This window comes from Oncorhynchus mykiss, chromosome 10 (genome assembly GCF_013265735.2).
Source record: "Oncorhynchus mykiss isolate Arlee chromosome 10, USDA_OmykA_1.1, whole genome shotgun sequence".
NCBI lineage: Eukaryota > Metazoa > Chordata > Actinopteri > Salmoniformes > Salmonidae > Oncorhynchus > Oncorhynchus mykiss.
The window spans coordinates 43,305,930-43,322,838 of record NC_048574.1 but is presented as its reverse complement, the minus strand read 5'-3'; the positions used below and the strand labels follow the sequence as shown (position 1 = coordinate 43,322,838).

Genomic DNA, 16,909 nt, shown 5'->3' with positions numbered 1-16,909 from the left:
ATAGACCGAGTCACTGGTGCTTCCTGCTTTAGTTTTTGCTTGTAAGCAGGAATCAGGAGGATAGAATTATGATCAGATTTGCCAAATAGAGGGCGAGGGAGAGCTTTGTACACATCTCTGTGTGTGGAGTAAAGGTGGTAAAGGTGGTCTAGAGTTAATGTCAGTTTGATCTCTGGAAAATCAGTTGAAGCACATTGATTTAACGAAAAAGATAAAGTTCACTCAAGTTATTCAATCCAAATTTGTCAGTTCCACTTACTTTGAAGTAACTTTAGGATATGCTAACTCTACACGAAATCCGAATTGTATTTGATTTGCAAATTTAAGGCAGCCAGGTTACAAACTATTTCAAGTTGACTTAATAAATATTTTTTTACAGTGTAAAAAAAATAAAAGTCTACTCCTGTTTACACACAGACTGGGGGGCTGAGAGGGCACTAACGATTTGACAGCTTTGTCTTTGCAAACCCTAAATCTAACAGTCCACGACATACAGGAGTGGAGCCCACTCGTGGGAGGCACCGGTGACTGACAGCCCAGGTAAATCAGAAGGGAAAAACATTTAGTCACCTCTGACTGCAAGGGGAGACAACTTAATTAAGCTTTTTTATTGGTGTGATGCTGTGATATCAGTTCTGTAGTTGCAACACTCCAGGAGCAGACAGCGGAGATCAAACTGACATTAATGGCTGAATAGGCAAGGTCAAGGCCTCTTAACAGCCTGGCTCCTCTGGAGCCTCTACTACGGGGTGACGGGCTAGACCGTGACAGGGGGCAGAAAGAGGTGTCTGCCAATTAAGTATATACTGTATCACCTCCATGAGCAAGAATGACTGGGTAAAAACAGGCATGAAAAAGGCATGGTTAGTGACTGAGGCGGAGCAAAAATACCTTGGCTTTCATATGAATGTGATAAGCATATGGGATGCTGCAGTGGGAACAGGGCGGGCTGGTCTAAGTCTGCTCCTTGGGCTATATAATCCACTTCAAAGCAGTGTTTACTCTCTCTTTGGCGAGAGCAGAGAGGGAAACACTGACACGTGTGATGAGGAGGAGTCCTGTCAGAGAAACATCTTGTGTTTGACTTAACATCATAACAAATAACATGGACTCTAGATATATTTTTTAGAAAACCATTGAAAGTAAATTTTTTTAAACTGTCAACTTGGGAAAGGGCAAGATCTCTAATGCCCACCCACATTTGTTCAAATAAAGCATGATTTGGCCATTTCCTCTGACATATTGCTTGTTCTGCAATATTTGACACCCATTTATCAAAATTTGCAAACTGTACAATACAGAAATGAACGGCTCTGCAGATACAACAATTCCCATAGAACTAATACATGGAATGTGAACACAATCCACTTATGCATTTCCAAAAAGGGCACAAGTGGGGAATATGCCATACATAAATATATATTTCACAATACTGCACAACCCACTAGTCATAATATGATAGCTGTGTGACAATACAAACTGGAATTACATAGCAGACATTTAGCCTTCAAATAGGTACTTACCGGTTCGAGATAGATAAGACATTTAACCATTTGGAATAACCTCATACAGCCACTCATAAGGGGCAATAGAATAATGGCAAGGGCTCCAATATTGTGTACCATATTGAAATCACACCCTGTGCATCTCTCCAGATACACATCTCAAGCCTCCACACACACACACAGTTACTCAGCTAAATAGCTCGATTTGTGAAGATAACATACTTTTAGAATCATTTTGCAAATGAGTGTGACTGTACAATTAGTCTTTCTCGAGACCTGCGGGATAACGCAACAGCGATGGCACAGATCACCACAACAGTAAATGAAAAACATACTTTCCCCATTCCATTGGAAAGCAGATGTTACATGTGGGATAGGAGGCTGCCTCCCGGGCAAAATCTGTCTCCGAGCATTAAGGGTTCCCGCCAAAGACCAATGGCTTCTTCAGCACACTACCAGCTATGTTGTATTACCTAATGCTATGTTACACCATGTATTCAGCCCACCTTTTCCACTACTTGGGTAATGTGTCCATGTTAAAATCCTGGACTTTTACATGTTACTGTTCTGATTGCCTTAACTTAAAATCGGCGAACATATTGAGACGGCAGTTTCTAACTCACACTATTTAGACACGATGGGGTAAATGGGCCAAAGCAAACAACGCACAATAGAATCATGCGATTCAGAGGAAAGAAGGAAATTGAACAACCCCAAATTATGCATTCTCACCTCCAACAGCATGAGAAAAACAAGCAGCGAATGATTAGGCCAATGATAGTTGTTGTTGTGAACAGGAGATGAGAGGGAAGGTGGGGATATTTCCACCACAGTACCTGCTATGGTTTACATCTCCACTCACTGGAGACACTAATACTGTGGATTTACATACAATATCAGTCTGTGTCCTACTAACACAGATATGGTGGATGAAACACTATTGAAGAGATCCACACTGCAGTGCAGAGACATTATAGAAAAAAAGCGTTCCTTTATGGTAAAGTAATGATTCTCTGCAGTAAGGTGCAATATCTTCCCAAGACGACACTCCTATAACATTTTACAGTTTCCTTTGTAAGAGTTCTTAGACAGAGAGATAGAGAAAAGCCTTGGGGTACTGAGGAGGAATCAGAAATTGCTCTGTTTGCTCAAGACAAGGACAGGAAGGAGAATAAAAAAATCTCATTATAAGTAGCGTTTTCAGTGCCTAAGTACCTAATGGATCATACTTCAGCAACACTAGACTAGCATCCCCCTCATTGTGTTCCAACTGCAGCATTCCTCCCCCCAATCTGGTCTCAGAGCATTGAATATTATTCTGTACGTAAATCCGAGACACTCCATTCATATAGTATGATATGTTACATTTCGTATGGTACTGTATGTATTAATTTGTGGATGTCCATCACCCATTTCGTATTATATGTGACAAATTACAATTCGGATTATATGTTACGAATTTGCAAAACGTACAATATGTTATGAAATATGGTCTGTTATCAATTTGCAAAACTTACAATACGTTCCAAATTTGCAAAACATACCATCTGTACGAATTTGTAAAATGTACAATAGGTTACGAATTTGTAAAACATATGATACGTTACGAATTCTAGAAAGGTGGCTAATGCTAGCTAGATCGTTAACATTAGCTAGGCTAGGGGTTAGGGTTAAGTTTAGGAGTTAGGTTAAAGGGTTAAGGTTAGGGTTAGGTTAAGGGTTAGCTAACATGCTAAGTAGTTGCAAAGTAGCTAAAAAGTAGTTGAAAAGCTGCCAATTAGCTAAAATGCTAAAGTTGTCCGTGACGAGATTCAAACTCACAAACTTTGGGTTGCTAGACATTTGCGTTATACGCCTACCCATCCACCCAGAACAACCATCCTACTTAAGTAACTATCTGTATTTTGTAACCAAAACAAACGTAACATATCGTACTAAATGGAGTGTCTCGGATTTACGTACAGAAAAATAAGAAATGCTCTGAGACCAGGTTGCTCCCCCAGCTAATCCAAATAGCTTCATTCCATCAGACCATTACTAGCCAAGCATACCACAGATGACACTGCTACATCAACACTTAATGTATTTATTGATGCTTTGATTTATAGATTTTTGTATTATCGCACGTGAGTTAGGAATACTGTAAAAGCATGTTGCCTAATAGGGGATGTTGGTACACGTAAAGGGTGATGAGGAGTGATAAACTGATGTGACTAACTAGCCGTATTGTTGGAGTGATATGCCTGAGCATGTATTTACATGACACACATTATACATTTTGTTCCTGGCTGCGAAATAAAAGGATACAGTTCTCCAACTGAGACAACCCAACTCAAATGAATGGTAGTCTTGAAATATACAGGAGCTGAGTCGTTTGTTAGCCCTTTGATGGTTAATCGAATGTCCAAACACCCACTCAATTCACATCACGCTGTGAAGAGAGCCTTACAACACTCACGTTGAGGCAAAGAACTGCAATCCCATTAAAAAGAGCGAAACATGAGGCAAAGGTCTCCAAAGGCAACACTTTAATAAAACAGACCCAAATGTACATAGTGGAATGCCATTTCCATTTTGCAGCTTGCCTTTACATTAACCTGCAGCATCAGCAACTTTAGCTGCAGCTGTGGGCAGCGCCTGCCTGCAAGGGGATGACAACACAACGGATTGGGGGCAAGAGGCTGGGAGGGAGGGGGGGGGGGGGGCTGTGGGTTAATGCTCCTCGCCTCAAATGTCAACAAGCACATTTATGAAATGCTCACTCCATCAGACGTCCTCAGAGGACAGCCTCTACAAAACTGGTGGTGTAACGTAATGTGGCAAACAGAGCAGAGCCTCACTAGAGGGGGGCAATCACTGTACTGGATGTTCTGCTGCTTGGTCTGTAAGGCTGACACCAGACCCATTGAGACCTGGCATAACTTGCTAATTGTTTACAATTATTTGTGTTTTCCTTTTCTTTCATACCAAGTAGAATCATACACACAAACAATAACTACATCTCCTTTGCCCAGACATGCATGCTCACACTGTCACGTTCTGACCATAGTTCTTTTGTGTTTTCCTTGTTTTAGTGTTGGTCAGGACGTGAGCTGGGTGGGCATTCTATGTTGTGTGTCTAGTTTGTCCGTTTCTATGTATGGCCTGATATAGTTCTCAATCAGAGGCAGGTGTTAGTCATTGTCTCTGATTGGGAACCATATTTAGGTAGCTTGTTTTGTGTTGGGGTTTGTGGTTTCCTGTCTTTGTGTTCTCTGCACCAGATAGGACTGTTTTGGGTTTTGCCACGTTTGTTATTTTGTATTTGTATAGTGTTCACGTTATCATCTTTTATTAAACATGTTGAACACGAACTACGCTGCATTTTGGTCCACCTCTCCTTCGACGGAAGAAAGCCGTTACACACACCTCCATCCCTATTAACTGTTTTCCACATGACCTTAAATTGTACCAATTTAATTGTTCTCAATCACCCATGCTATTTCAATATTTCAGTAATAAATCATAAAAATGTTCCATTGTGTTAATGGCAGGGTGATTGACGAGAAGAGAATCGTCCAGCCAATTGGGTATCTCTATCAAGGCACAAGGCGAGACACAGAAGCAGACACAGGAGGCAGATGGTTGGAGTCTTACAATGTTTATTAATCCAAAGTGGTAGGCAAGAGAATGGTCATGGACAGGCAAAAAGGTCAAAACCAGATCAGAGTCCAATAGGTACCGAAGAGCAGGCAGAATCAAGGTCAGAGCAGGCAGGAAAGTAGTCCAGAGTCAGGCAGGGGTTAGAACTGGGACGATTATAAAAAGAGAATAGAAAAGGAGCACAGGAAAAACACGCTGGTTGGCTTGCCTAAACATACAAGATGAACTGGCACAGAGAGACAGGAAACACTGGGATAAATACACTGGGGAAAATAAGCGACACCTGGAGGGGGTGGAGACAATCACAGGAACAGGTGAAACAGATCAGGGTGTGACACTCTCACAACATCCCCATCCATGTCTTGAAAAATTCAGACAGAGTGATTAAAAGTATGTTTACATTGTAATACTTCTGACAGCCAACTTCCTAGCTCCGCCCATAACTTTTGGACTTTATAGCATTCCCAGAAAGTATGGATTATTGAGTCATTATTCAATTTACACTTAAGACTTTGCGCTGTAGAATTTGTGAATTTTGTCTCTTGTATAGAATGTATTGTACATTAGTTTATACTGGACATACTTTTTTATTAATTGTAATTTCGTTAGGTATGCTCCTACATTCTTGTGCCAACACCAGTTCTTTTTAAGTCTTGGTTCTAATAGTTTATATATTATTCTAAGTGATTGCATTTTGGAAAGGCTCTCCGCAAGGTCTTATATAGCTTACCTATCATATGAACATCCTTTTCTGACTCAAATAAGATTACCTCGAGGTTGCTCTGATGTCCAAATTATTTTAAATCAAACTTTCATGATAAGTAAGTTTTCATTTGCATGTATTTGAAAATAAATACACTGGCCAGTCCAAAATTGCTTTTTAATTCTGCAATTTAAAGGAACGGTCGAGCATGCTTTTGAGCTATAAACTCAGCAAAAAATGAAACAACCCTTTTTCAGGACCCTGTCTTTCAAAGATAATTCGTAAAAGTCCAAATTCACAGATCTTCATTGTAACGGGTTTAACACTGTTTCCATGCTCGTTCAATGAACCATAAACAATTGATGAACATGCACCTGTGGAATGGTCATAAAGACAATAACAGCTTACTGATGGTAGGCAATTAAGGTCACAGTTATGAAAACCTAGGACACTAAAGAGGCCTTTCTACTGACTGAAAAACACCAAAAGAAAGATGCCCAGGGTCCCTGCTCATTTGTGTGAATGTGCCTTAGGCCTGCTGCAAGGAGGCATGAGGACTGTAGATGCATGAGACGCCTAAGACAGCACTACAGGGAGACAGGACGGACAGCTGATAATCCTCGCAGTGGCAGACCACGTGTAACAACACCTGCACAGGATCGGTACATCCGAACATCACACCTGCGGGACAGGTACAGGATGGCAACAACAACTGCCCGAGTTACACCAGGAATGTGTGCTCAGAGTGTCCGCAATAGGCTGAGAGAAGCTGGACTGAGGGCTTGTAGGCCTTTTGTATGTAAGGCAGGTCCTCACCAGACATCACCGGCAACAACGTAGCCTATGGGCACAAACCCACCTTCGCTGGACCAGACAGGCCCGGCAAAAAGTTATCTTCAGTGACGAGTTACAGTTTTGTCTCACCAGGGCTGATGGTCGGATTCACGTTTATCGTCGAAGGAAAGTGCGTTACACCGAGGCCTGTACTCTGGAGCGGGATCGATTTGGAGATGGAGGGTCCGTCATGGTCTGGGGCGGTGTGTCTCAGGATCATCGGACTGAGCTTGTTATCATTGCAAGCCATCTCAATGCTGTGCGTTACTTGGAAGACATCCTCCTCCCTCATGTGGTACCCTCCTGCAGGCTCAACCTGACATGTTCCTCCAGCATGACAATGCCACCAGCCATACTGCTCGTTCTGTGAGTGATTTCCTGCAAGACAGGAATGTCAGTGTTCTGCCATGGCCAGCGAAGAGCCCGGATCTCAATCCCATTGAGCACGTCTGGGACTTGTTGGATCGGGGGGTGAGGGCTAGGGCCATTCCCCCCAAAAATGTCCGGGAACTTGCAGGTGCCATGGTGGAAGAGTGGGGTAACATCTCACATCAAGAACTGGCAAATCTGGTGCAGTCCATGAGGAGGAAATGCACTACAGTACTTAATGCAGCTGGTGGCCACACCAGATACTGATTGTTACTTTTGATTTTGACCCCCCCTTTGTTCAGGGACACATTATTCCTTTTCTGTTAGTCACATGTCTGTGGAACTTGTTCAGTTTATGTCTCAGTTGTTGAATCTTGTTATGTTCATTTACACATGTTAAGTTTGCTGAAAATAAACACAGTTGACAGTGAGAGAAAGTTTCTTTTTTTGTTGAGTTTATAAGTTGCAGATTGTCTTAGACCCCTTGCAGAACCTGGGGAGAGCTATCATATACTGTACTCTGTACCAACTTCTGCCTACAATTGTATTACTACAGGATACTTTTTAATACCTAAACAAAGAGTCTGTGTTTCCTTTCTACTACCAATATATATGTTTGATAATTATATAGACCTGATCATCTGTTGAAGAAATTGACCAACACTAACACAATTGCAAAAGGGTTTCTAATGATCAATAGCCTTTTCAAATTATGAACTTGGATAAGCTAACACAACATGCCATTGGAACATAGAAGTGATGGTTGCTGATAATGGGCCTCTGTACGCCTATGTAGATATGTCATCAACAATCTGCCGTTTCCAACTACAATAATCATTTACAACATTAACAATGTTGACACTGTATTTCTGATCAATTGGATGTTATTTTAATGAACAAAAAATGTGCTTTTCTTGAAAAAACTGACATTTCTAAGTGACCACAAACTTTTGAACAGTAGTGTACATGCTGATTTAGGAGGAGAGAGAGGGGATCTGGGGAACTAGGGAGCTAGAGAGCATACAGCAACAGTCCTCATTCCGTTCCAGAACTGTCATGGCCAGGTCTTATGGATGAGCAGGAGACACCAATGGGGAGACTATGAGACAAGCTGCTTAGGCTCTGGTGGGACTCCCAGCCTATCAATACCATCAATCACCTGCCCCAACACGTCACAACGTATTACTACTGTCACTGAGATGCCCTATAAAGGAACATGACAGGTACTCTCTCCAGACCTTTGCTCTCATTACTGTTCACTTCTTCAACTCTTATTTTCTCTCTTACAGACAGAGGAGTCAATTTGTCGGTATGATTTATTAATCAACATCAGTTTCACCACTCTAGAGTGGGGGCAGCATATCTCACTTGAATAAGGCCCACCTGCAGTTTACTCTCAACTGATAATATCGATGTCTATTTAGTATGTCTAATTTGATCACTTTCTGTCTTTTCAAAGTTTGATCATGTGTTAGGCACCTTGTGGCACCATTCTGGCAGACCGTTTGAAATTAAGCTCTCCTCATAGCATGAATGTAAATGATGAAACTGATGTTGATTAATAAATCATACCGACAAATTGACTCCTCTGTCTGTAAGAGAGAAAATAAGAGTTGAAGAAGTGAACTCGGTTTAATCACTTTCCCGTAGTTGGAGGGGAAGATCCGAAATATGAGGCTGAACTTGTCGGCTCTTGGTTAACAAGATGTACTGTGACCACAGGGGTGCAGAGAGAGACGTAGAGAAGACTTGAATGGAGAAAAGGCCCAGGTCTCCACTAATCATTGCACGATGAGCCCTTAAGCCCAAAGTGGATGGTGGGTTAGAATGTTGCGTCCCTGAAAGACAGATCCAGCTCATTTAAACTTTAGGGCCAACAAGAAGCAGAGGAAGAGAGGGAGAGAGAGAGAGAGAAAGGGAGAGTGAAAGAAGCCAGGAGAAGATAAATTAAGCCAAAGCTGTGACATCATGCCGTCATATTTGACTTTGACTTCATTTTCATAACTACTGTTTTTAACTTCTCTCTCTTCTAAAATTCAACAATATCTGTTTGATAAAATGCACCAAATCAAACAACCTGCGAATCGACTGTTCAATGCCATCTATGTGAAAACACCTGTAGCATATTGTGTCCTTCAGGACACCATCTCACTGTGTTGTAGTGCATGGACTTCTCTCCTGATGAGAAGCCTAAACCTACATGCTGACAGTACAGTGTTGGACAGTACTGCCATCCATGCATGATATCACTGTTTCTTAATCCCAAAAGCATACCACTATTTGACTGAACTACATTTGCAAACTGTCATTCCACTTCTGGTTTTGAGAGACACGGTACACTTCGCTGAAATGTTCTGTGAGTAACCCTGACCATTTATATCGTGTTGGAGACAAAGATAGGAATATTCTTTCAGCCTGCTGTTTAGCTAGTTAGTGTACATACAGTATCAGTTCAGCACTAAGTTGTTGGTAGGACACACACACACACACACACACACAGAACATAACTTGAAGCCATCACAACACTTCACATTAGGAGTGTGCCAAAATGTGTTTACGTGGCAGATTCAGCTACAGCACTTCCAGGGAAAACACAAACTGCACGTACTGAAATATCAACAGCAGCAGCAGCAGAGACCTAATGCCATGGATCTCATTAGCACACCTGAACCATGCCCTACGATTCAATGCTAATTCAAGACGCACAGACAAACAAACAAGTATAACTTAATGCTGTACACTGTACGCAATGAAAGTGAATTACTTTTAATTTGTCTGTGACTTCTATGTCCTGCACTAAATTAGACAATGTGTGTGCGCAGTGAAGCACACAAAACAAGAGACAAAGCAAGGAATGACTGGTTGATCTATGTCCCTCCTAGTTTGAGTCTTACTGGGCTGGAGCCTGGCTTCTCATCTTCCTCCTCCTCCTGCCCACCCCTCAATCACTCCCATATCCCTGCCAAAGGTCCCCAGGTCTGCATGTACAGTTGTACAAGTCGGAAGTTTACATACACTTAGGTTGGAATCATTAAAACTCATTTTTCAACCACTCCTCAAATTTCTTGTCAACAAACTATAGTTTTGGCTAGTCGGTTAGGATATCTACTTTGTGCATTACAAGTAATTTTTCCAACGATTGTTTACAGACAGATTAATTCACATATAATTCACTGTATCACAATTCCAGTGGGTCAGAAGTTTACATATACTAGGTTGACTGTGCCTTCCAAAGCTTGGAAAATTCCAGAAAATTATGTCAAGGCTTTAGAAGTTTCTGATAGGCTAATTGACATCATTTGAGTCAATTGGAGGTGTACCTGTGGATGTATTTCAAGGCCTGCCTTCAAACTCAGTGCCTATTTGCTTGACATCATGGGAAAATCAAAAGAAATCAGCCAAAAAAATTGTAGACCTCCACAAGTCTGGTTCATCATTGGGAGCCATTTCCAAACGCCTGAAGGTACCACGTTCATCTGTACAAACAATAGTATGCAAGTATAAACACCATGGGACCAAGCAGCCATCATACCGCTCAGGAAGGAGACGCGTTCTGTCTCCTAGAGATGAACATACTTTGGTGCAAAAAGTGCAAATCAATCCCAGAACAACAGCAAAGGACCTTGTGAAGATACTGGAGGAAACAGGTACAAAAGTATCTATATCCACAGTAAAATGAGTCCTATATCGACATAACCTGAAAGGCCGCTCAGCAAGGAAGAAGGCACTGCTCAAAACCGCCATAAAAAAAGACACACTACGGTTTGCAACTGCACATGGGGATAAAGATCATACTTTTTGGAGAAATGTCCTCTGGTGTGATGAAACTAAAATAGAACTGTTTGGCCATAATGACCATCGTTATGTTTGGTGGAAAAAGGGGGAGTCTTGCAAGCCAAAGAACACCATCCCAACCATGAAGGACGGGGGTGCAGCATCATGTAGGGGCAGCAGGTAGCCTAGTGGTTAGTGTTGGACTAGTAACCGAAAGGTTGCAAGATCGAATCCCCGAGCTGACAAGGTAAAAATCAGTCGTTCTGTTCCTGAACAAAACTGACTTGCCTAGTTAAATAAAGGTAAAATAAAAATATGTTGTGGGGGTGCTTTGCTGCAGGAGGGACTGGTGCACTTCACAAAATAGATGGCATCTTGAGAGGGAAAATGATGTGGATATATTGAAGCAACATCTCAAGACATCAGTCAGGAAGTTAAAGCTTGGTCGCAAATGGGTGTTCCAAATGGACAATGACCCCAAGCATACTTCCAAAGTTGTGACAAAATGGCTTAAGGAAAACAAAGTCCAAGGTATTGGAGTGGCCATCACAAAGCCCTGACCTCAATCCTATAGAAAATTTGTGGGCAGAACTGAAAAGTGTGTGCGAGCAAGGAGCCCTGCAAACCTGACTCAGTTACATCAGCTCTGTCAGGAGGAATGGGCCATAATTCACCCAACTTATTGTGGTAAGCTTGTGGAAGACCAAAGTTAAACAATTTAAAGGCAATGCTAACAAATACTAATTGAGTGTATGTAAACTTCTGACCCACTGGGAATGTGATGAAAGAAATAAAATAAATAAAAGCTGAAATAAATCATTCTCTCTACTGTTTTTCTGACATTTCACATTCTTAAAATAAAGTGGTGATCCTAACTGACCTAAGACAGGGAATGTTTACTAGGATTAAATGTCAGGAACTGTGAAAAACTGAGTTTAAATGTATTTGATTAAGGTGTATGTAAACTTCTGACTTCAACTGTATCTGTCCCCTCAGCCTCTGCCATGAGTCACAAACTGAGGGATGAAGCATCACCATGCTGAAAGGGCTCGCCCAGTTTACCTCCTGTCAAGTGTCATCATCATCATATTTTATTTGTACCATTGCCTCCTCTAGTTAGGCTCTGCCATAGTTTTTTGATTCAAGCGCACAGTGACATCCCCATCTCCAAAAGGAGCCTATGGAGAAGAGAATATGCGGTGTTCATTTGGTGGTTGTGAGTTGTTTACAGCACCATGACAACAGTGTTCCGCCCCCTAATACCCTACAGGTGGAGTTTCATAGATAGAGAATCAGCCTTGGAGAAAGAGAAAGGGAGAAACAAAGAGCAGAAACTCGGCTCTAACTCATTACCCCGAACTAACTCATCCCCCGTGCCCTATTTATTTTGCTCATATCCCAAAAAATCCAGAGAAATACCATTCCACAGAGACCTCCCAAACATGCCAATTCAGTGGGATCAAGCTTGCTGAGTCATGAGGGAGCAGTGAATAGTAGCTGCGTCTCAGAGAAAAAGCTTACTTCCTCCACTTTCTGTTCTCTCAAATCTGTCCTCCTCATACAGAGCCATGTTCCCTGCTGGACCTGTAAATCTGAATGTCTCACTCCTCGACCGCCTAGCTGTGCACTGGCTCTTTGCTCCATATGTCTGAGCAGATGAAGAAGCTGGCTGAGGCAAGTCGTTTTTCCTGTGGTCACACTCAGAGTCCAGGGAGGAAGTCATCTCGTTGTGAGCCCTGTATCATGCAAAGCACAGGACAGAGAGATGGAAGGGGAAAGTGGCGCAGACACACAGGCTGTGTCCAATGAAAGCATGTACGGTCTGTATTTGAAGCATTGCAGGGGTTTGTCTTTGTAGGAAGGAGACAACAGCACGAGCAGGCAAAGGGGCCTAAAGAAGTAGAGTTGATGGGAGATGGAACGGTAAACAAATTCACTAAAGTCAGAGGTATAGCACCTCTTCCTGTGACCTCATAAGGAAAGGACTTTAACAGCATCAGTCCAATCTAACCTTCAGACAATACGAATGGTGTGGAGGAGGAAAAGGTCATAAGGAAGTATATAGACATACATTTTTTTTTACCCTGCCTTTTCCAAACTGTTGAAACCTTTCCTCTGCTCTGCTGCAGAACCAGACACATATCTGAGGTCAGTGTTCTGTCTTAGGTGGCCTGTTGTCGAGGTACGGCCTGAGTTCTGCTCTGCTGCAGAACCAGACATCTCTGAGGTTAGTGTTCTGTCTTAGGTGGCCTGTGGTCGAGGTAAGGCCTGAGTTCTGCTCTGCTGCAGAACCAGACACATCTCTGAGGTCAGTGTTCTGGCTAAGGTGGCCTGTGGTCGAGGTGAGGCCTGAGTTCTGCTCTGCTGCAGAACCAGACATCTCTGAGGTCAGTGTTCTGGCTAAGGTGGCCTGTGGTCGAGGTAAGGCCTGAGTTCTGCTCTGTTGCAGAACCAGACACATCTCTGAGGTCAGTGTTCTGGCTAAGGTGGCCTGTGGTCGAGGTGAGGCCTGAGTTCTGCTCTGCTGCAGAACCAGACATCTCTGAGGTCAGTGTTCTGGCTAAGGTGGCCTGTGGTCGAGGTAAGGCCTGAGCTCTGGTCTGCAGCAGAACCAGACACATCTCTGAGGTCAGTGTTCTGGCTAAGGTGGCCTGTGGTCGAGGTAAGGCCTGAGTTCTGCTCTGCTGCAGAACCAGACACATATCTGAGGTCAGTGTTCTGTCTTAGGTGGCCTGTGGTCGAGGTAAGGCCTGAGCTCTGCTCTGCAGCAGAACCAGACATCTCTGAGGTCAGTGTTCTGTCTTAGGTGGCCTGTGGTCGAGGTAAGGCCTGAGTTCTGCTCTGAAGCAGGACAGAAATAGTGCCTGCCAACCCATTTTACTATGCTGCTTTTGTAGAGCACTTAACCTGCCATGTTCATTACAGAAGACAAACCCCCATTATCCTCCTCCTAGAAAAAAACCTGTGAATCTACTAAGCGTTTGACGTCAGGAAGCATCTTTTGGACGTATTTATTTAGTCCTCTGGACGGCCTTGATTTCAAGTATATTTTTGGTCCGGTCCGAACCGGTCTACATTTGGCACAAACATAGACGTTCAGATTTGGTCTGGACCGGGCCTTGATTTAGCCCAAACAGATCTGAACCAATCGTAGACATCTATGATTCACAAGTTTGGACAGCACAGTACAGTACAGCAGAGCACAGCAGATTACAGTACATTACTGTACACAGTAAGTAAAAAAAAAAGTTGAGTATAGTACAGTAGAGCACACTAAAGTACAGTAAAGTAAAGAAAAGTAAAGTATAGTGTACTGTACCCTACTTTACTCTAATGTACTCTACTGAACTAAACTGTACTCTACTGAATTAAACCAAACTGTACTGTACTGTATTCTTCTCTAGACGTCTATGATTAGTTCAGATTTGGATCTGGTCTGCACCGACCAAATGTGTACTTGTTTGGGGGCGGGGCTCATTTGAATAATATCATGATGCTTTGCAAGTGTTGGTTTTACATATACATTTTGGTCATTCAGCAGACGCTCTTATCCAGAGTGACTTACAGTCAGTGCATTCAACTAAAGTTGATGAACAACTACATATCACAGTCATAGCAAGAGAAAATCTATGACCGTTACTCAGAATGTTTTTGTAGTGGAAGTGGCCTGTTGGTTTATTCTGTATGTTGACTACTTTAAGCATCATCAACATCCAGAAAATATGTATTCTAACCTTTCATTCAGCAACTGAAATGAATGTGTTGTCAACTTCTGGAAAATATATTTTCAATGTCATTTTGCTTACTGGCAAGTTGTAACTATAAATCTTTCATGTGATTTTTTTTTATCTGCACTCACCAATTTTGGGGGCTTCAGTTTAGTTTAACTACAATGATCACATAGGCCTATTTCTGACCCATTCAATATTGTATTTTTTACTTAGTCTATTTTAGTTGACTGTGCACACAGGCACTCACACATGCACAAACCCAAACACACACACAGTATATGAACTGCATCATTGCCTTGTACCCTGTTTTAAAGCAACTAATCAGCACAGCTTTGTGTTCAGTCACAGTGAGCAGATGCACGTAGGTCCTCTGAATCAAATATTGATGAGAGTGCTTTGATGAAAATCTACGTTGCATTAAAATTAGATATGTTTTCTCTTGACTCAATTTCATCCCGCTTTGACATAACTTATTCATTTATCTTTTCTTTCGTTCGTGAACAGTTTGGAGAGCATGATCTATCTTTGACATGCCATTACAGTAGCCTATCAGTGAATATACCAGTTGATAATGGCGTTTGATTGAGCAGAATTTGATTAAATATAAATCACTGACATTTGAGTAACCCTCGATAACAGCAATATTTTCGATATATTCCAAGGTTATGTAGCCTATCCTGCCTGCTCAGTGATTCTGTGTTGTTTCCAATAATTTGACAAAATCACAATGGAAAAGGCTATCTAACTATTGAAAAGAATAGAGATATGTTTAATTTCTCAATACGATAAGTAGCCTACCATTACAGCCTTCGGGTTGCTGTCGCATTGCCAGTTATTTATTATACACTGTCCTGAGTAGGCTAAATCAAACCAACATATCCCGACGTAGGTGAGTAAATACATCACACATGGGCTTGTCCGCAAGGTAAATGTGCATTTTCTCACTTTTAAAAAATACACCTTTTTCATTTAATGATAGCACCGCATTCTCTCATCAGCAACACCTCAACGCCGAGGCAGCCTACACTTCTCTCCGCTGCCGTTATGGCTAGGGGAGACCTGTTACCTTATGCAATTATGTGCACAACACAAACAGCAGGTTGTTGCTTGTGAATGAAACATTGCAGTATATCATATCGACGATGGTGTTCCATGCCTCCTTGACACATACACAAAACCATTGGACAACAACAGATTTACAACCAGACACACACAAAACACACCGTCTCACCAGAAAACAACGTTTCTTCTTGCTCTTATTTTCTTCCGACTTTTGATTTTCTTTCCGTCAATCGGCGCTGTTTTGGCCCAACTGATTTCTCCGGCAATTCTTATTCCACTGGATTTTGAAGTGTTTTTTTTTTGTTACGGGGAAATGATGAGAGGGAAAGCGCTGTCATCGTGGAAAGCCTGCCCTCTTCAAACTAACCTTCCCGCCCCCTCCTTCTACCCTTCTCAGATTGGTGCTGGCTACCAGCAGATCCCCCACCCCAGAGGTGTGTTTCAAACCCGTAGTCCCTCATCACGTACACACGGTGACAGTGGACATCCGCTGAGGGCTCCCGAGTAGCCTACCGGTTACCAATAAACACTGGTATGCCGCTCACGGCGGTTGCAGGCTCTGTTCGCTCACCTGTTTCGATGCAGACTGATGCTCGAACTGACACTACAGTAGCAGGTTCGTATCTCCAAAAACACTGTTTGCGCACATGTTCAACTACTGTTGCTACCATACATGTTCCCTAAATTAATATGGAAAACAGTCACAAAACAACTTTAAAATGTCTATTGCTAAATATGTTTTCGGGTAAGTAGCTAAACTGCCACCAAACACTTCAGCCTATGCGTTTTAACTAACTTTCATCATCAGTTTAGAAGCAGCCACCACACACTGCCTATGTCTTCTCCATCAACTTGATATGGTCCAAACAGGCGTGCACATTGGCTTTCCTCAGACAATGTTCTGCCCTGACCCATGTCCCATATTGCTTCATTATGCACAAAATCCAGTTAGGCTACATACCAGTCAATAGTTTGGACACAGCTACTCATTCAAGTGTTTTTTAAATTTTTTTTTTTTACTATTTTCTACATTGTAGAATAATAGTGTATACTTCATCATTATGAAATAACACATATGGAATCATGTGGTAACCCAAAAAGTTTTAAACAAATCAAAATATGTTTTATATTTGAGATTCTTCAAAGTTGCCACCCTTTGCCTTGATGACAGCTTTGTACACTCTTGGCATTCTCTCAACCAGCTTCATGAGGTAGTCACATGGAATGCATTTCAATTAACAGGTGTGCCTTGTTAAAAGTTCATTTGTGGAATTTCTTTCCTTCTTAAT

General features: G+C 42.0%; 1 protein-coding gene across 2 annotated transcripts in view; it reads right to left on the bottom strand.

Annotated features, from left to right (window-relative positions):
* The window catches only part of LOC110533955 (gamma-aminobutyric acid receptor subunit alpha-3-like), a 154,233-nt gene extending 138,177 nt beyond the window's left edge, over positions 1-16,056 (bottom strand). For both annotated transcript variants that reach the window (XM_036990375.1, XM_036990376.1), the window contains exon 1: positions 15,790-16,056. The gene's annotated coding sequence lies outside the window, so the exon portion shown is untranslated. The remainder of the gene's footprint in view (positions 1-15,789) is intronic.
* Between the last annotated feature and the right edge of the window lie 853 nt (positions 16,057-16,909).